This window comes from Dendrobates tinctorius, unplaced genomic scaffold (genome assembly GCF_039654945.1).
Source record: "Dendrobates tinctorius isolate UK_male_01 unplaced genomic scaffold, ASM3965494v1 ptg000086l, whole genome shotgun sequence".
In the NCBI taxonomy this organism is placed as follows: Eukaryota; Metazoa; Chordata; class Amphibia; order Anura; family Dendrobatidae; genus Dendrobates; species Dendrobates tinctorius.
The window spans coordinates 48,553,499-48,574,999 of record NW_027361754.1 but is presented as its reverse complement, the minus strand read 5'-3'; the positions used below and the strand labels follow the sequence as shown (position 1 = coordinate 48,574,999).

The 21,501-nt window shown below is 45.7% G+C and overlaps 1 long non-coding RNA gene across 2 annotated transcripts in view; it reads right to left on the bottom strand.

Annotated features, from left to right (window-relative positions):
- Positions 1-8,704: 8,704 nt before the first annotated feature.
- LOC141097869 (uncharacterized) overlaps positions 8,705-21,501 on the bottom strand; it is a 58,463-nt gene continuing 45,666 nt past the window's right edge. For both annotated transcript variants that reach the window (XR_012234064.1, XR_012234063.1), the window contains exon 2: positions 8,705-8,836. This is a non-coding gene — a long non-coding RNA (uncharacterized lncRNA). The remainder of the gene's footprint in view (positions 8,837-21,501) is intronic.

Below are 21,501 nucleotides of genomic sequence, written 5' to 3'. Positions count from 1 at the left end.
AAGGACAGTTCTAGTCCCCGCCCCAGGTATCAGTGGGTTACCTCAGAATCACGGCTGCTCTCTATGTTGGAACGGCGTCCTGTGGATGCACAACACGTCACACTCTTTAGGGCCCAGCAGTGGCAACTTGTTTTTTTAAGATAAAGAATATAAGAAGGTAACAATTCCTGAACTGTTCCCATTCATAGCAACGGCTGCAGCAACAGAGGCAATGGCTCCCAGGAGTTACAAGTCTCTTGTGGAAGTTGTGGGGCACACACACAGTCCTTGTGCCTACTGCCCAATAGTCCACTGGCAGCTCTGTTCCTCTCCAGGGGTATGGCAAGCTACCTGCAGGGGTGCACACCCTGCCATGGGCATACCTGCCCAGGCACTGAACTGCAGACAGGGACTGCCTGCCCTGTTGAGGCTGCTGGGCCAGCCTCCTGGATTAACCCCTTACTATCCCTAAGCTACAGACATATATTGTACTAATAGCAAAACATTGGGACAAGACAAACAGCACAGCATAACCATAAGACATTACATTAATACATATAGTGAACAGTGCAAGGCAATACACATTTATACATGACCCACAGTCGAGGAACCGCATGGTTGACCACATACAGGAAAGGAGAGGGGTAGCAACCAAGGGTCCCCGCCACCTCCTTACATCTGTCAGCACCAAATTACTTTTCGAACCAAGCAGAAATGCGTAGAGCAAGACAGGGAGGGGGAGCAGGTGAATAAACCCCGCCCAGCGGACCGGACAGCGGCAGTTTACATACATCTGAACCGATATAAAAAAGGTATTTATGCATGAAAGGTGTGGGGTCAGGGGGAAGCAAAAGTACTAAGAGAATCCTTATGTGACACACAATTGAATGACAATTATATGAGATCTCAAAAAAGGGGTGACAGATTCCCTTTAACAGTTAAGCCCCCGTTACACACTGCGATATCGCTAGCAATATCGCTGTAAAGTCACCGATTTTGTGACGTAGCAGCGATATTGCTAGCGATATCGCTGCATATGATACTTACCTCCGACCGGCTCCCCCGCTGGTTATCGCTGATCGCGCGAGAAGCTGCTGGACCATTCCTCATCGGTCACTTCCTGATGGGCTTCCTGCGGCGCCGACGAGCGACGCGTGGAGCCGGGCGGGAGGACGCAGGATCGCCGCGTCTGACAGGTAAGTAGCAATCCCGGTCCCCTGCGATGTCGCTGGTGAGATCTGCCTGAGTGGCAGCTCACTAGCGACCACCTAGCGATTCACCAGCGATCCTGACCGCGTCATATCGCTGGTCGGGATCGCTGGTGAGCCGCTAGGTGTAACGGTACCCTTATTCTAACAATGACAACAAATGTTCGCTTGTCTATTGAACTTTTCCCCCTGACTTGTATTGTGCAGAACACGTATCAGATACAGAATTAGATATGTATCACTATTAATATAAAGTAAGGCAAATAGTCAATAGGTGACATATATCTGTTGTATCAGAAAAGAATGGCAGACCATTCGGAAGTAGTATAGAACCAAGGGGGACACCGAACAAGGATAAAAATTAAAGGACAATAAAATTAAGGCTAAAATACCTTTATGTAGTGAAGGTAAAATGTAGCACTAAAACCAAACAAGTGCCCACATGGACAACAATTAAACCAAATAAAAAATGTGCAGTATTTCAAATAAATAAAATTATTAAATGGATCAATGGAAGCCAATACAGCAGGTAATATATATCCCCAGTTAATATAAACATTTCACTGTGATGAAGGGGGGGCATAAGGGCAATATGTGGCTAATGAGACAATTAATAAAGAGGAATAAATATATGTGTAAACATCAATAATAAATAATGCAAATGACAATATGAATATAAGTGCACAGCTTGTACATTCAAAACTCATCAGATAAAATTAATAATTAATTAAAACCACTCAAAAAATCTGATGAATAAGGTGCATGTGCAAACAAAGGGGAGGAAGGGAAAAGGGGGGGGATGAACTGGTCACAGTATAATGTGCAATGTATTAACTATTATTATTATTATTTATTATTATAGCGCAGATTCTTGGTTGAGGAATGTACGGATCCGGGAAATATTTTTGAGTTGAAGTCGGCAGTAAGTGGAAAGGGCTTGGATATGTGGTTTGAAAGAGAGATCAGTGTCAAGGATAACCCCGAGGCAGCGAGCTTGTGGGACTGGAGAGAGTGGGCAGCCGTTTACTTTAATGGATAGGTCCGTTGAGGGGGGTCACGTGAGATGGGCGAAAGATGATTAATTCTGTTTTGTCCATATTAAGTTTTAGAAATCTAGCGGAGAAGAAGGATGAAATAGCGGACAGACATTGTGGGACTCTGGTTAGTAGGGAGGTGATATCTGGTCTAGAGATGTAGATCTGTGTGTCATCAGCATAGAGATGATGCTGAAAGCCATGAGATTCTATGAGCTGTCCGAGGCCAAAGGTGTAAATGCAGAAGAGCAGGGGCCCTAGGACTGAACCTTGCGGGACTCCGACGGATAGGGAGCACAGTGAGGAGGTGGTGTGCGAATGAAAGACGCTGAATGTCCGGTCTGCTAGGTATGACGCTATGCAAGATAGGGCCAAGTCTGTGATACCAAGAGATGAGAGGGTCTGTAGTAATAGGGAATGGTCCACTGTGTCAAAGGCAGAGGACAGGTCCAGGAGGAGGAGGACAGAGTAGTGTCGGTTGGCCTTGGCGGCTAGTAGGTCATTGATGACCTTAGTTAGGGCAGTTTCGGTGGAGTGGGTGGCCTTAAGCCGGATTGCAAGTGGTCATGGAGGGAGCAAGAAGAGAGGTGGGAGGATAGTTCAAGATGGACGTGTTGTTCCAGTAGTTTTGAGGCATAGGGGAGAAGTGATATAGGGCGATAGCTAGATACAGAGGATGGGTCAAGAGAGGCCTTTTTGAGGATAGGTGTGATTGAGGCATGTTTAAAGCTTGAGGGGAAAACACCAGTTGTTAGTGATAGGTTGAAGAGATGGGTTAGGGTTGGGATGAAGACTGTGGTGAGGTTTGGGATGAAGTGGGATGGGATCGGGTCAAGTGCACAGGTAGTGAGATGTGATCTTGAGAGTAGCGTGGAGAGTCGATCTTCTGTAATGGTGGAGAAGTTGGTTTTGGGGGAGGAGGGCAGGGCAGGTAGGAGGAAGGGCACTGGGGGTTGTTGACCAAAACTGTCTCTGATGTTATCAATCTTCTCCTAATGAAACAGGAGGTGCTGTAAATCCCTAATACAACAATAATTGAGAAAGAAATTGATGGTGTTTTATTAAAAGGATACAGCATCAAGTAGCCACAAGCAAGAGCTATATAAAGCCAATACCACAGGCAAACAAAACAATGAATTACCTAGGTGTATGGTGGTCACCGTGTGAGGCACACCCCGATGCGCATTTTGGAAGTTTTCTGAGGGGACAATAAAGACATTACAGAATAACAATAATTACATAAATCAACAGATACCAAGAGGAGTGAGAGCCCTACTTGCAAGCTTACAATCTATGAGGAAATAGGGGGGACACGAAAGGTGGATGGTAACAATTACTTGCATTGTCCAGTCCAGCCATCAATGTAATAAATCTTGTGTTGACATAATGCTGCTTGAATCGGGAACCCACCACTATGTGTAAAAATACAGACACAGAGGGCTATTAAATGCATAAAGGGTGTGAGAACAGATGATACAAGGGACCTGGTTATGAAGAAAATTTTCTATGAGCAAAACAGGGATAGTTACCGTAGATAAATATGTTGAGGCGGTAGGCCAGTCTGAAGAAAAGTTTTTAGGGCACGCTTAAAACTGAGGGGATTGTGGATTAATCGTATTAACCTGGGTAGTGCATTCCAAAGAATTGGTGCAGCACGGAAGAAGTCTTGGAGACGGAAGTGGGAGATTCGGATTATTCAGGATGTTAATCTTAGGTCATTAGTAGAACGGAGGGCATGGGAAGGGAGGTAGACTCAGACGAGGGAGGAGACGTAGGGTGGTGCTGAATCGTGTAGTGCTTTGTGGGTGAGAGTGATACGTTTATATTGAACTCTGGAGTGGGTGGGTAACCAGTGCAACGACTGGCACAGGGTAGATACGTTGGTATAACGGTTGGTGAGGAATATGATCCTGGCTGCAGCATTCAAAACAGATTGGAGAGGGGAGAGATTGGTAAGAGGTAGACCGATTAGTAGAGAGTTACAATAGTCCAGACGAGAATAAACAAGAGCTACAATAAGAGTTTTTGCAGAATCAAAAGTAATAAAATATTGAATTCTAGAAATGTTTTTGAGGTGTAGAATACAAGAGCGAGCAAGTGATTGGATGTGGGGGGTGAATGAAAGATCTGAATCAATATGACCCCAAGATAGGGGGTATGTTTCTGGGGAGTAATGGTAGAACCACACACGGAAATGGCAATGTCGGATACAGGTAGGTTAGTAAAGGGAGGAAACATGAGGATTTCAGTTTTTGACAGGTTCAGTTTCTGATAGAGGGAGGACATGATGTTGGAGACAGCGCTAAGACAATCACTGATGTTTTGTAATAACGCAGGCATGATGTCAGGAGTAGAGGTGTATAATTGGGTGTCATCAGCATAGAGATGGTACTGGAAACCAAATCTACTGATTGTTTGTCCAATAGGGGCAGTATACAAGAAGAGGAGGGACCTAGGACTGATTCTTGATTAACCGCGACAGTAAGGGCCCCGTCACACATAGCGATTTCGCTAGCGAGATCGCTGCTGAGTCACTAGTTTTGTGACGCAACAGCGATCTCACCAGCGAGATCGCTGTGTGTGACAGCGATCAGCGACCGGCCCCCCTGCCGGTATCGCTGATCGCTGTTGGAAATCCCTGGACATTTCTTTGATCGCTGGTCTCCCGCTGGCCAGCACGCATCGCTGCGTGTGACAGGAGGGAGACCAGCGACCAGCAAGCAGGACCTGGTAACTAAGGTACACATCTAGTTTCTAAGGGGTCGCGCTGTGCCTAGAAACCCGATGTGTACCTTAGTTATCGCTCTGATGCAGGGAGCTGGTAACCAAGGTACACATCGGGTTTCTAAGTGACGCACGCCACTTAGAAACCAGGTTGGCAGCTCACCAGCGATCATGTAGCGACTCACCAGCGATCCTGACACGTTGATATCGTTGTCGGGATCGCTGGTGAGTCGCTATGTGTGAAGGGCCCTAAGGGGAACAGGAAAGGTGGAGGAGCCAGCAAAAGATAGACTGTAGGTGTAAGCAGGTTGCGGAATGCAGTGACAGACAGGAGGCAGAGCAAGGGTTAACAATTTTAACAGTTTTAATTAAACAGGTGATTTACTCCTCGCAGGTAGATAAATGTTTAAACGCGGAAATAAACAGTTCAGGTGTAAATAGCATGCAGAGATAATGAACAAGGTAACGGCAGTTCTGTTGTACACTTAGGCTATGTGCACACGGTACGGATCCTCCCGCGGATTTTTCAGCGCGGATTTTACTAAATCCGCAGGTCAAATGACCTGCATTTTTCCTGATGATTTCTTCCTTTTTTTTGCGGTTTTACTGTGGTTTTTGTGCGTTTTTCCACTGCGGTTTTCCACCTGCGGATTTGTAGAATGGAGCAGGTGGAAAACTGCAGCAAAACCGCACAAAAGAAGTCACATGCTGCTTTTTTTTTCCGCACAAAAACCACGCGGAAAAAAACGCAGCATGTGCACAGCAGGTTTTTTTTACATAGGCTATAATGGTACTGTACATCACCTGCAATTCTGCTGCAGATCCGCATCAGGATCCGCACCGTGTGCACTGAGCCTTATCGTATCAGAAGTTTCTCCAACTTCTTCTGAAGTCGTCGCGGCTGCCTGAGGGGGATGCTGGTGCAGCGGGGTCATTTCTTTCCTCGCCTCCATCCATGACAAATACTCGATCCTGCCGACTACACCAAAAATGTAATGACCAGAGGTCCGAATAAGATCCAGTGGGTCACAAACCGAGAATGAGGCAGAAATCCCAAAAGTGTTTTTACTCAAACAGCAGATAAAGTAGAAGTTAAAGTAGAACTTAGTATGTGGAAGAAACAGATTGAAATACCCTTATACAGCCGGAGCTGAAATCACTATACCAATCCAAGGTTCCCTGAAGAGTGTATTACACTGGAATTTGAAATAAATTTATCAGAAAGGTCAATTCAGGTACTCAGAGAACAGGTGTAAATCAAATGTAGTGATATCAAGGGACTCCCTGGAATGGCACACTGAGTATAACCTACACAAACCTACAATAACATTACATATAAATATAATACAAAGGTCTTTAAGCGCTTCAACTAGGGATACCCGGGCATCTATGACTATGGTACCTTTAACCTGTGGGGAGTCTCCTCTCAGGCATATAGACTGCATTGGCTGCAGCCAGTCCCAAATCTTCGGCGCCAATCAGTTGCAGCAACACAAGGTTCCTCGTCTTGTCGGCTGGAGCCGAGCCCAAATGCCAGGGACTTACAGTTCTGTAGCCTCAAGATGCCGTCTCTGCTCCTGTAGTCCTCACAAATTTTCCTAGAAGCAATACACTTGTTTCTGTATAAAATATCTGTCCATATTGCTTCTCACCTCATCACAACAGGGACTCCACAGAGCTCCACAGTCACACAGCTCTCAGGAATGCTCAGTGTTTGTTCCACAGGAAGGCCTCAAGCTCCCAAGATGAAGGGGTTGCAGTAAACAGTCTTTTGCAGCATTCAATCTCTTTGCTTCTCACAAGCTGCTCCAAACACAGTGTCTCTCAGGGCAGTCTCTCTTCTTCTGGAAGCTTCCCTTACAGCTCTAGACAACCGACACTAGGTCCCACCCCCCGGCACACATAGATTCCGGGCACTCGCAGCACCTGCTCTTAGCTGCAACAAGCAAACACTACACGGTCCTAGTGCTCCCCTGGTGTAATCACAGTTCACCCTCTTACAGTAGAAAGTCAGTAGCGCTGACAACTAGCGCGGTGCTTGTCCAAGAAGATCCTGCTGGTAACGGTGGCCTGTCTTCTGGCGGCAGTGGTCGGTGTCCGATTCCTTCCACTGGTCCCCTAGTCCATATACTCATGTGGCCAGAGGAGCCTGGGCCATGGCACTGTCTGAGCCCAACATGGCCTGACAGATATACAGTACCTCGGTGTATCGGAGCACAGATGGCAGTCCTGCACCCAATCTCTCTCTGGCAGCACGCATGGAGTACTCACTAGCCCGGAAGGTTTAACACCTTGCTCCGTGGTGATCAATGGGCACACTGCACATCTCTCCTCACAGTCTGTCAGCGGTGGCAGTGCTAGGGTGCGGGCCTGCGCTGTACGGATGCTCCGGGGATGGAGTACTCACTGGTCCCTGCTATGCGCTGTCTGCTTCTGCCAAGTCTCTGTCCAGGCCTCCGGGTCTTTCTGCTGCAGTCCGTCGCAGTGCCAGCGGGTCGGGTGCAGAGCACGCTGCCTGCCCTGCTGCTTGCATGCTGAGGGCGGGGGCCTCTCTCTCGTTGCTGCTGAGTGCTCGGCTCCTCTCAGCACAGCAGTCCCTCTGCAGACGGCGGAGGACCCTCTCAATGTGGCCTGTCATGACACCGGTAATCTGTGGGGGGCACGGGGCGCACCGCTCGCCTGACTGTGCACTGCCCCAGGTTGGCGCCAAGCTCCTTGCTGCTGCGCGTGCTTTTTCCTTTATAGAACCCCGCCTCCCCGGGTCAAGAGGTTGGTCCGGCTCCTTCTTTCTTCCCCCAGGCAACAGGGGATGCAGCCTCAACAGTTCCAGACCCGGCACGCAGGTACCCGCGGTCCGGTTTTCTCCTTACACTGGAGCGGTCAGAGAGGTAGGAGGAGAACTATGAGAGAAAGGTGTCCTTGAGGCCGATAGAGCGGAGCATAGTGAGGAGGAGCTTCAGAAAGGATGAAGGCAGGAGCTTCAGAAAGGATGAAGGCAGGAGGCAACATAGCGAGGCAAGGTGTAGGCCATAACCATCCCTGCAGAGGACCAAAGGGGGCCTAGCTCACAGAGTCCCTTCCTTGAGGAAGACATGCCAAACACTGAGGTAATGGGAAGCAGTGCAAGCATTAGAGAGTAGAAAGCTAAAGGATTTGTTGGCACTTGCATGGCCAGTGAGTGTTCAAATCAGTACAGAAAGGTAGTCACTAAAACTGGGGCTCCGAACATTCATACAAATAGTTTTAACATGAGTAGTTTCAGGAAAGCAAAACTTGAATCCAGGGACATACTTAGGATTTTATCAAGAAATAGTTCATGGCCTAGCAAAGACTCACTCACATGGAAGCCTCTACTGGCCTCCCCAAAGCCCACATGTGATGGCACCAGTCCCTGCTACCGGCATACGACACATGTAGGAAAAACTCAGACATCCAGCCGTACCACAGTCACTGCTTCCCTTCATACCACAAAGATCACAGCTCAGACTCTCCCTTGCTGCCTCAACAATGCATTATGTTCCAAAATTACATGATGATGGAAGCAGATAACATCTGATCGAGCAGTAGGAGAAAGCAGCTCTCTAGAGAGTTCCAAAACCAAGGAATTTATTCGCCCACATGTCAGAGATTGCAACGTTCCAGCTTTTCTATACAGACATTCAAGCTGAGAACATTGATAGAATTAATGTATAAATATTTTTTACATGTGAATACTCTTGTGTATATCAGCAGGAAGGTGATGCAATTAAGATGTGGTGGAGCCTCATCAACCAGATTGCATTGGTCTTAAAATAGACGCGCCCATAATGTACAGAAGACATCAGATTTCTGCTCCTGTCCCATGTCGTATCACGTGTTCTGTGCAGCAATGCAGAGCCAATGACTTCAATCCTGCAGGGACCAAAGATGCGGATTAGTATTCTGTCCTTCCAGCCAGTCATGTATATACACACACGTCATGGATCATTTCTAGAAGGAACCAATAAGATGCTCTATAATAATAGAAGGTAACCACTTACCACAGAGGGTGGGCTAAAAATAAATAGTAACCCTGGAGCTATAGTATAATCAATGACGTCAATATTGTAATTACAAAGGTTCTATCTGTCCATCATCTATTTGTATCGCTATCTTTTATCTATTTATCTCTATCTCTTCTGTCATCTATTATCTATCTATCATCTATGTATCTACCATCTATCTATATCTATTTATCTCTCTATTACACAGGTCAACGAAAAAAAATTTTTTTTCTGGTGTCCAAAATATTTTAATGAATTTGGGGTATTTTTGGGGTGCTGATTCTGAATATGTCATCAGTTTTGCCAGATTGGCTCAAGTTTTTGAGATTTTTGGTATCTTATTTATAGCACTTGTTGGTAAATGCGACGCATCATCTCATTAATTTCTTTGGATTAGTACTTGAACTGAGCAGTTCTCAATATAGTTTTGTGTTAATTAGTGTTCTAAAAGTTTGTTCATAGCTTGATTTTTGCACTAACTTTATGTTGTTGTCTGTTTTCCAGTGAAAAGCATGAACTCATCATGAAGAAGTTGTCTTAACGATCCAGACTCATTCTGTTACATTTGTGGTGAATATACACTGCCAAAACATAGAAGAAACATAACAGACTTCGTAAAAAAAGTGTATTTTGCCTATTTTGGGGTTATGCTTGGGGACCAAGACAAGTTTTGGGCACCACACATAGTGTGCAAAGCATGTATCGAATTATTACGAAAATGGAGCAAAGGACAAAGAAAAAGCTTCAAATTTGGTGTTCCAATGGTGTGGAGAGAGCCAAAAAATCATCATGATGACTGTTATTTCTGTGCAGTGCAAGTGCAAGGATTCAATAAGCATAAGAAACGAAAATGGGAGTAACATGGAATCTGCAAGAAGGCCTGTCCCTCATTGTGAAGATGTGCCTGTACCTGTGTTTACCATAAATAACAGTCATCATGATGATTTTTTGGCTCTCTCCACACCATTGGAACACCAAATTTGAAGCTTTTTCTTTGTCCTTTGCTCCATTTTCGTAATAATTCGATACATGCTTTGCACACTATGTGTGGTGCCCAAAACTTGTCTTGGTCCCCAAGCATAACCCCAAAATAGGCAAAATACACTTTTTTTACGAAGTCTGTTATGTTTCTTCTATGTTTTGGCAGTGTGTATTCACCACAAATGTAACAGAATGAGTCTGGATCGTTAAGACAACTTCTTCTTGATGAGGTCATGCTTTTCACTGGAAAACAGACAACAACATAAAGTTAGTGCAAAAATCAAGCTATGAACAAACTTTTAGAACACTAATTAACACAAAACTATATTGAGAACTGCTCAGTTCAAGTACTAATCCAAAGAAATTAATGAGATGATGCGTCGCATTTACCAACAAGTGCTATAAATAAGATACCAAAAATCTCAAAAACTTGAGCCAATCTGGCAAAACTGATGACATATTCAGAATCAGCACCCCAAAAATACCCTAAATTCGATGAAATATCTTTGGCACCAAAAATGCTGTTGACCAGTGTTATCTATCATTGTCACGGTCTTGGTTTGTGGAACCACTGTGCCAGGAACCGCGGAGAGCAGGGAGGGGTGTGACTAAGCGATCACCTGACTATTCACTAGAGCCTCTGATGATCAGGTTAGACTTGGCCCAAGATCAACACCAGGTGTCACTCCAGGGCAGACCAACGGTCGGGAAGACTGGATGGAGAAGCAGGCAGAGCTTGTATCAGTGTGTAGCTGACCAAGTTCATATCAGAGTGCAGCAGATAGAGTTTGTGTCAGAGACAGAGTTTGTGTCAGAGTGCAGCAGGCAGGATTTGCTTCAGAGTGCAGCAAGCAGGATTTGCACTTGGAGTATAATAGGCAGGATTTGTACTTGGTGTACAACTGTTAGGAACGGCGGAACACACTAATTGCTCGGGGCCCACCGTGCAGTAGGTGTTACACCGCTGCTAGGTAATGGCAGACGCACAATATGGCGGTATATCGCGCACGGGTTGAACGTCACCCAAGTGCGGTAAGCAATCTCTGTTTGCTCACAGAGATATCAGCAGAGGTAAACACAAAAGGCTGAGCCTGTTAGTGTCACAGGCCTCAGGTAAATGCACACACGGTATCTGGTCACAAGAGCAGGACCCAAGACAGAGGAGCTGTGTCCATCTAGACCTACCGTGCGTGCAGCGTCGCTACTGTGGACGCCAAAGAGGGCTTCAACTGCAGCACGGCATAGAACACTGCCACTAGTCGACAAAGCAAGGAAGCAGGCGCAATGTCGGACGCTAGCACTGTGGATGATGCTGTAGTGGCTTGAGGCTTGCCACGCACTGGCTCTAATCTAAGTCCCTGTACACATTCGTAATATGAAAGGAAGGGAATCTTAATGAGTCATACGCAGGTTCATACATCCATCATCATTCACATACTATCGCATGGCCGAACGGTCATGCGCACATTTTATAGCCGGGACCTTCCGGAAGCTTCCAGCTCTCCGAGATGGACCAATGAGGTCTGGAGCAGGACCTGGGCACATGACTCCCGATCTCCAATGGGAGATCATCTCGTGAGCATGCCCAGTAGGAGAATAGAGGGACTTAAGGGCCCGTCACACTAAGCGATATCGCTAGCAATATCGCTATGACGTCACTGGTTTGGTGACGCAGCAGCGATATTGCTAGCGATATCGCTATGTGTGATACTTACCTCCGACCGGCTCCCCCGCTGGTTATCGCTGATCGCGCGAGAACGGCCTTGGCCGTTTCTCGTCGTCAGCTTCCTACTGTGGCGACAAGCGACGCGTGGACGCGGGTGGGAGGACGTCAGGATCGCCTTGTCTGACAGGTAAGTTGTGCTGTTCCATCTAAAGTTATGATTATGTGCTTTATGGATTGTGTTATGTTACTATTCTTTGCGTTCAGTTTTGCATTTGGTCTGCTGCCACCTGCTGTCCTTTTTCTGTATAGCAGACTGCAGCTAATGAATTTTAGTACATGCCTTCCATTTCCAGGTCAGGTGACTCCTTCTCTTCCTGCCGGTGGCCATTATTAGTTTCATTTTCTCTGGAAGAGACATGCTTACCAGGCTGTGAAAGGCATCAGTTTTTTGACCACACACTCATAATTTGCTCAATTTGCTGAATCATCTTATTACCACCTGAGTTGTTACACCTGCATTTCTGGAGAAGTACTGCATTATCAATCATACGCTGTATGTTCAGATTTCCAATAAACAAGTCTGGACTTCACAATATCTGGTGTGTATCATCTCTCCAGACGCATGAACAGCAAAACAGCAACAATGGTCCTGTTTGCTCTGCATGGAGGAAACGGAAGGTAGTAATCTCTCCCAACCCCAATCAACTACACCTCCATTTGCCTCATGTGGGGACAGAACAGTCAAAAAACTGCCTTGAAGCCCGGCAAAATATCACCCTTATATCCTAACCCGTCTGACCACTCTGCAGCCCTGCTCTGCTAAAAAACTCTGCAGCGTCACCCCAGACCGCATTGTGCATAGAGACTGTCTGTATATTATACAACATCGCTGCAGATTGTCGGACTGCAAAACCCCACAATTCTCTAAAAACACATTGGGAATCTTGTCAGGACATTTTAACTAAGCTGCACTGCGATTTCCAGCCCCCAATTCAAAAGTTCAGTTTCTTAAAGAGACAGTGCACCTTAAATCAAAATGGCCAAAAAAGACCCTGCACAGTCTCCCACTGCTGAAAGAGAGCAAATACTACCTGATACTGTCCATTAAGAAGAGGGGGAAACAGAGCCAGCTTCAGAAACAGACCAAGACTCATGACCAAGACGCTCTGTCAAACCAACCATAAAGGCTGTCGAAAACTATCACAGTACAAAGGATGAGTTCAATGACAACCTGGATGACCTATGGGAACGAGTCACCTCCCTCATGTCAAGCATCCAGGACACTATAAAACAGCTAGACACGGCCCACGGAAGATACAAGAGACTATCCGCATGGTACGTTGCCTTCCTAAAAGACTCTAATATTGATGAAGCCTCATCAGAATTAAGCAAAGTGGATTCCACAGAAAGAGAAAGGGACGCCGCTGTGCAAGACGCCAAAGATAAAGCGGAGCTCCGTATCGCTTATCTGCAAGAAGCTGGTTCTCACAGGTCAGGCTCATCCAGACACTCTGCTCAGTCATACCAATCATCCTGCTCAAGAACTTCAGCCCTAAGCGACAGAATCCTAGAGGCCCGTTTAAACGCAGAGCGATCCAAACTAAGACGCTCCTACACAGCCAAGAAAGCGGAAGCAGAGGCAGAAAGCAAGAAAGCAGAGGCAGAAGCCAAGAAAGCGAAAGCAGAGGCAGAAAGCAAGAAAGCAGATGCAGAGGCAGAAGCCAAGAAAGCAAAAGCAGAGGCCCAAGCAAAGATCCTTCAAACAGAAGCAGAGGCTCGGGCAAAGATTCTTCAAACAGAAATGGAGGAAAAAAATCGCATTAGCTGAAGTAAAAATACTTGAGCAAGCATTGAATCAAAACCTCGACCCGATTTGCCTACCACCACTGGAAGAGGACCCAGCCATCCGTACCAGTGATTACGTGCAGAAACAGATATCTGCAGCACACAACTTCTCCAGCGACGTTCAACCCAACAATGTGGAAACGTCCAAGTCAGCCCAACTTACGGTGCCAGTGTAACCCACAGCATCCGCAGAGACCCAAGACCAACACCATAATGTGTACCCTCAGGTGCAGCAATCATCACAAGACGCATTCCAGTCCATCTCCACAGTTCAAGCCGCAGTCATCAAAATCTCCAAAGGTTAAACCGCAGCCCAACCCTGCAGCAACATCATTTTACCCGGGAACAATTCACCCTTCCACGCCACACAGCTTATACGCCCGAGAGGCAACACAAGCTAACACAGTAACAAGGAGTGAAGGATCGGACATGCCCGAGTTAGCCAGGATTATGGTGAGCAAAGAGCTAATCAGCACCAGCCTCTCAAAGTTTGACAACTGGGCGGAGAACTCCAGAGCCTGGAAAGCAACCTTCAAGGCAACCATTGCTGACCTCAACCTATCTGCAGAACAGGAGCTCGACATCATGGTAAAATGGTTGGGTCCTGACTCCACAAACCGTATCAAGGGTCTTCGGACCGTCTACGTGGGGCAAGCTGAAGCAGGTCTCGCTGCTGCCTGGCTGAGACTCGAAAGAACCTATGGCAGCGCTGAAGCCATAGAAAAGTCCCTATTTAAAAGACTGCAAAATGTTCCAAGGATCAACCTTAAGGAAGCCCACAAGCTTCTGGACTTAAGCGATCTGCTTATGGAACTGGAACTCGCAAAAGGAGACCCTCGTCTGTCTGGATTATGCTACCTGGACACTGCCCATGGGGTGAACCCAATCGTCTCAAAGCTGCCGCATAGTCTGCAAGAGAAGTGGGCAGTATGCGTTTCCAGGTACAAAAAGTCACATGATGTCACCTTTCCTCCATTCAATCAGTTCTGCAAGTTTGTCGACGAACAGGCCCAAATGAGGAACGACCCTAGCCTAGACTTCCTGGAGTCTAACACTGCAGCTCCAGAAACACCGTCATCAAAGTATGAAAGCGTCACACATAGGTGCAAGGACTTGAGGAGCAGTATAAGTGTCAGAAAGACTAACCTGCCACCACCTGCAGTAACTGCCGATAAACAGTACACTATTCCATGGAGAGGTAAGTCCTTCAATCGTGAGTGTCCCATTCACAAAAAACCACACTCATTAAACAAATGTAGAGGCTTCAGGTCCAAAACCATGCAGGAGCGCAAGAAAATCCTCAGCGAACTTGGGGAATGTTTCAAGTGCTGCGCCTCATTAGAACACATGGCCAAGGACTGTAAATCTGCCATTAAGTGTGAAGAGTGTAATAGTGAGACACACCCATCAGTCACACCCATCAGTTTTGCATCCAACCTCAGCCACCAGCGATCCAGCAGTCGCAGTTACCTCTAGTCCGGCTACAAGCCATGGCGGGGAGCCACAGAATAACGCCAATTCTACCACGGCTGTCTCCTGCTCATGCTCAGAGGTATGTGGGGAGAGCCAAAGTGATAAATGCTGTGCCAGGATATGCCTAATCAGAGTTTATCCAGAAGGGCAACCAGAGAAGGCAGTAAGAATGTATGCCATCATTGATGATCAGAGCAATCGATCTCTAGCTGGACCTAAGTTCTTTGAAGTCTTTGGAATCAAGGGACCAGCAACGCCCTATACTCTGAACACTTGCTCAGGCCGCATAGAGACTAGCGGCAGGAGGGCACAAGGTTTCATTGCTTCTCCTGTCAACGGAAACGTAAAAATACCCCTACCTATGCTAATCAAATGCGATCTAATACCCATCCAAAGGGATGAGATAAATACCCCAGAAGCTGCATTCCACCAACCACACCTAAGGCACCTAGTCAGCGTTATCCCACCTATGGACACAGATGCAGAAATCCTGCTTCTGCTTGGCAGAGACAATTTAAGGATACCTAAGGTCTGCCAACAGTGCAATGGTCCTGATTATGCCCCCTACGCACAGAGACTCGACTTGGGGTGGGTAATCATAGGAAATATCTGCTTGGACCGAACAAGAGTCAACGCCTTTAAGACCTACGTACACCGAGATGGACGAACTACTTTCTGCAAACCATGCCCTCATCACTATGATGTGAAAGAGAAGCCTCCAGATCCAGTACAGCTGCCTGATGTCATTCCTTCTCCCTATGCAGACGACTTGGGAAGATCAGTGTTTCATACAACTAAGAATGACAATAAAGTAGCCCCGTCAATGGAAGACAAGGAATTTGTCAGGATAATGGACAATGAGTTCCTTAAGGACGAGACCAATCACTGGGTTTTTCCGCTACCCTTCCGAGCTACCAGGGTAAGACTCCCGAACAATCGTGAACAAGCCTTGTCCAGATTCAACTCTCTCCAGCGCACACTTAGCAACAAACTGGAGATGAAAGAACACATTGTCACCTTTATGAGCAAGATATTCCGGAATAACAATGCGGAGCCAGCGCCTCCCTTAAAGGAAAACGAGGAGTACTGGTACCTACCCTCATTCGGAGTATATCACCCACAGAAACCTAAGCAAATTAGAGTTGTCTTTGATTCAAGCACCAAACATCAAGGTGTATCTCTCAACGATGTCCTCCTCATGGGTCCTAATCTTACAAACAACCTAGTAGGAGTGTTGATGAGGTTCCGGAAAGAGCCCATTGCCATCACCGCCGACATTGAACAGATGTTCCACTGTTTCATTGTCAGAGAGGACCATAGGAATTTCCTCAGGTTCCTGTGGTACAAGGACAATGACCCCAGAAAAGAGATGGTGGAGTATCGCATGAGGGTGTACGTATTCGGGAACAGCCCTCCCCGCAGTGGTAACCTATGGCCTGCGGAGAACCGCTCAAGAAGGAGAGACCGAATATGAAACAGATGCCAGAGACTTTGTAGAGAAAGACTTCTATGTAGATGATGGACTAAAATGTCTGCCTACAGAAGAAGCGGCTATCGATCTACTCAAGAGGACCCAAGGTATGCTGAACCAAGCTAAGCATAGATTGCACAAAATTGCTTCAAACAGCCTGGCTGTCATGAGAGCCTTTGATTCAAGTGACCACGCACCAGGATTCAAGGACATAGACCTAGGACCAGACTGTCCACCTGTGCAGAGAAGCTTAGGCTTGAGGTGGAACCTGTCAGTCGATACCTTCAGTTTCCAACTCAACTGTGCAGACAAACCATTCACTAAACGTGGTGTCCTGTCAGTGGTGAATAGCTTATACGACCCACTGGGGTTCGTAGCACCAATTACCATACAAGGTAAACCCCTTCTGAGACAGCTTTCCGAAACCGTCAAGGACTGGGATGCCCCACTCCCTCCTGAGAAGGAACCGAAATGGGAAACCTGGAAGCAGTCTTTGTGTGCCTGGATGAAATCCATATACCAAGATGCTACGCCAGAACCTCACTTGTTGCCAGCACTAGGATGGAACTCCATGTGTTCTCAGACGCATCCACAGAAGCCATTGCAACTTGAAGTTGACGGGTCCCGACAATCAAGATCACGTTGGATTCGTCTTCGGCAAGGCAAAGTTGGCTCCCGAGCCTAATCACACTATTGCCAGGCTTGAACTCTGTGCGACCGTGCTTGCAGTAGAACTCGCAGACTTTATACAGCACGAGCTGGACACCAACATAGATGATGTGCAATACTACAGTGACAGTAAGGTTGTCTTAGGTTACATCTACAACCAAACAAGGCACTTCTACATGTACGTCAGTAACCGCATCGAGAGAATAAGGAGGTCTTCCAAGCCTGAACAATGGCACTATATCCCATCTGAACTTAATCCAGCTGACCATGCCACTAGACCTATGTCTATAAGGTCCTTTGCTAACTCTTCTTGGCTTTCAGGTCCTAAGTTTCTGTTGGAACAGAAGGGAAGTGAACATGTCCAGGAAGTCTTCAGCATCCAGGATCCGGATGGCGATCCAGAAGTCTGCTCCGAGGTCAGTGCTTTGGTGACGAACACTAAAACAACCTCCAGCCCTGGTTGCCAGCGCTTCGAACGCTTCTCCAATTGGATGAAACTCATCGAGACTATAGCAAGGTTAGTCCACATTGCGAGATCTTATCTCAGCTCACATGGAGACAAAGTCTGTCACGGTTGACACGTCTGCCACAAACCACTCTCTACCGAAGACATTCCGGTAGGATGAATCACGAACAGAACACTGCCCTACTACTTTGTCCATTGGATTACCGTTGGGTCGCAGACAGTTTGGCCTAGTGCGGCTTCTCCGATCCGAGGATGGGTTTTCATTGGATTGTCTCAGGAACTGACTGTCATCTACCTCGTTTTGAAGTTGTCATTATTGCATGCATATTTGTGTATCCTTTCTAGGTTATTGAACTTTATTTAAAAAAAAAAACAATATAGTGAAATCCCTTTCGGAATTTCAGACAGGAAGTGTGCTGTTCCATCTAAAGTTATGATTATGTGCTTTATGGGTTGTGTTATGTTACCATTCTTTGTGTTCAGTTTTGCATTTGGTCTGCTGCCATCTGCTGTGAAAGGCATCAGTTTTTTGACCACACACTCACAATTTGCTCAGTTTGCTGAATCATCTTGTTACCACCTTGGCCGTTATACCTGCATTTCTGGAGAAGTACTGCATTACCAATCATACGCTGTATGTTCAGATTTCCAATAAACAAGTCTTGACTTCACAATATCTGGTGTGTATCATCTCTCCGGACGCATGAACAGCAAAACAGCAACAATGGTCCTGTCTGCTCTGCATTGAGGAAACGGAAGGTAGGAATATCTCCCAACCCCAATCAACTACACCTCCATTCGCTTCATGTGGGGACAGAACATAAGTAGCAACCTCCGACCGCTGCTATGTCACTGGTGAGATCTTCCTGTTTGGCAGCTCACTAGCGACCACTTAGCGATGCACCAGCGATCCTGACCGGGTCATATCGTTGTCGGGATCGCTGGTGCATCGCTAAGTGTGACAGTACCTTTAGTCTCTGGAGCGATCTGCTGCAAAGTAATCTCCTCTGCGGTAGATAGAGCGCAGAAGACCGCAGAATGTGAGGCTCTGGATTCCTGCAGAGCAGATGCAGAAACCTGATGCCTAACAACAATAGGCAGGATTTGCACTGGTATACGACCTTATACAACATAGACTGAAGTGGAGGGGAAACAATATATACATAATGCCTCCAAACCATTGGCTAGGGAGGAAATAGCAAGTGCACGTGCTAGCCCTTTAAGAGGGCGGGAGCTTCCATGTGCCCTTAGAACATGGTCAGAGGCCTGGCTGGAAGTGCTGCTGGGAGCATAAGGTGCATGAGGAAGGGAGGAAGCAACTGCAGTGCAGTTAAGTGAACAGACACGCTGGGAACCCGGCGTGATGCTAACAATCATCCACCTATATATATATATATCTATCTATCTATTAATCTATTATCTATCTATTAATCTATTATCCATCTATCATGCTGTTATTTTTTATGTTCTATTCATTCTTCCATCATCCCTATATTAGCAAAAGACAATTGTATTTGGTGAAAATTTGCTCCAAATGTATCAATAGGTGGCACAGCATAAAATACAGAAGATGTAACTCATATTAGACGCATGTACACCACCCTCCTTCACGATTGTCATACATGTATGCTAGTATTTCTCAAGCATTTTACTTGACAAATGAGCCTTAATGGCTACTGGGTTAATATTGTATGCCTCACATCATGTACTTGATATAGTTACTATTTTATACAAGTCATATATTAGGAGCAGCTTCATAACTGCGCATGCTCATTAATGGGAAGTGCATCATTAGTTCCACATAATAAAAACAACAACAATCTTTTTATTTATATAGTATATAATATAATATATGGTTTATGCCCACTCTATACGCCAGTCAAGCTACAGATGGGAATTCACCCAGTTCCACTCCACTCATCTCATATTATATGGCCATAGGAATTCAGCCATTTTTCAAGACCATATCCTATGTTGGACCTACTGTTTTCTGCTATTCTCCCATACCTCAAGTCTGATGAAGGTCTGAGTAAAAGACCGAAACGTTACACAGGATATTGGGACTTTCTGTAAATAAAATTTCTTGCATCTATTTTTCTGAGTGCCAGAATTTTTCATTATATTGTGATACAAGGAGTGGTATCCTTTTCTGTGCACCATTATTCACAGAGTGACTTGTATCCCACCGTTGCATAGTGTTTATTTATATAGTGCCAACATATTTCGCAGTGCTTTACATTTTTTGCACACATTATCATCGCTGTCCCCAATGGGGCTCACAATCTAAATTCCCTATCAGTATGTCTTTGGAATGCCCTTGGATGTATTTATACATACAGTTGTGGCCAAAAGTATTGACACCCTTGCAATTCTGTCAGATAATACTCAGTTTCTTCCTGAAAATGATTGCAAACACAAATTCTTTGGTATTATAATCTTCATTTAATTTGTCTTAAATGAAAAAACACAAAAAGAATTGTCCTAAAGCCAAATTGGATATAATTCCACACCAAACATAAAAAAGAGGGTGGAAAAAGTATTGGAACTGTTCAAAAAATCATGTGATGCTTCTCTAATTTGTGTAATAATAATAATAATAAATTTTATTTTTATAGCGCCGACATATTCCGCAGCACTTTACATTTCAATTAACAGCACCTGTAACTTACCTGTGGCACCTAACAGCTGTTGGCAATAACTAAATCACACTTGCAGCCAGTTGACATGGATTAAAGTTGACTCAACCTCTGTCCTGTGTCCTTGTGTGTACCACATTGAGCATGGAGAAAAGAAAGAAGACCAAAGAACTGTCTGAGGACTTGAGAAACCAAATTGTGAGGAAGCATGAGCAATCTCAAGGCTACAAGTCCATCTCCAAAGACCTGAATGTTCCTGTGTCTGCCGTGCGCAGTGTCATCAAGAAGTTTAAAGCCCATGGCACTGTGGCTAACCTCCCTAGATGTGGACGGAAAAAAAAAATTGACAAGAGATTTCAACGCAAGATTGTGCGGATGTTGGATAAAGAACCTCGACTAACATCCAAACAAGTTCAAGCTGCCCTGCAGTCCGAGGGTACAACAGTGTCAACCCGTACTATCCGTCGGTGTCCGAATGAAAATTGACTGTATGGTCGGAGACCCAGGAAGACCCCACTTCTTACCCCGAGACATAAAAAAGCCAGGCTGGAGTTTGCCAAAACTTACCTGAAAAAGCCTAAAACGTTTTGGAAGAATGTTCTCTGGTCAGATGAGACAAAAGTAGAGCTTTTTGGGCAAAGGCATCAACACAGAGTTTACAGGAGAAAAAAGAGGCATTCAAAGAAAAGAACACGGTCCCTACAGTCAAACATGGCGGAGGTTCTCTGATGTTTTGGGGTCGCTTTACTGCCTCTGGCACTGGACTGCTTGACCGTGTGCATGGCATTATGAAGTCTGAAGACTACCAACAAATTTTGCAGCATAATGTAGGGCCCAGTGTGAGAAAGCTGGGTCTCCCTCAGAGGTCATGGGTCTTCCAGCAGGACAATGACCCAAAACACACTTCAAAAAGCACTAGAAAATGGTTTGAGAGAAAGCACTGGAGACTTCTAAGGTGGCCAGCAATGAGTCCAGACCTGAATCCCATAGAACACCTGTGGAGAGATCTAAAAATGGCAGTTTGGAGAAGGCACCCTTCAAATATCAGGGACCTGGAGCAGTTTGCCAAAGAAGAATGGTCTAAAATTCCAGCAGAGCATTGTAAGAAACTCATTGATGGTTACAGGAAGCGTTTAGTTGCAGTTATTTTGGCTAAAGGTTGTGCAACCAAGTATTAGGCTGAGGGTGCCAATACTTATGTCTGGCCCATTTTTGGAGTTTTGTGTGAAATGATCAATCTTTTTCTTTTTGCTTCATTCTCTTTTGTGTTTTTTCATTTAAGACAAATTAAATGAAGATAATAGCAAAGAATTTGTGTTTGCAATCA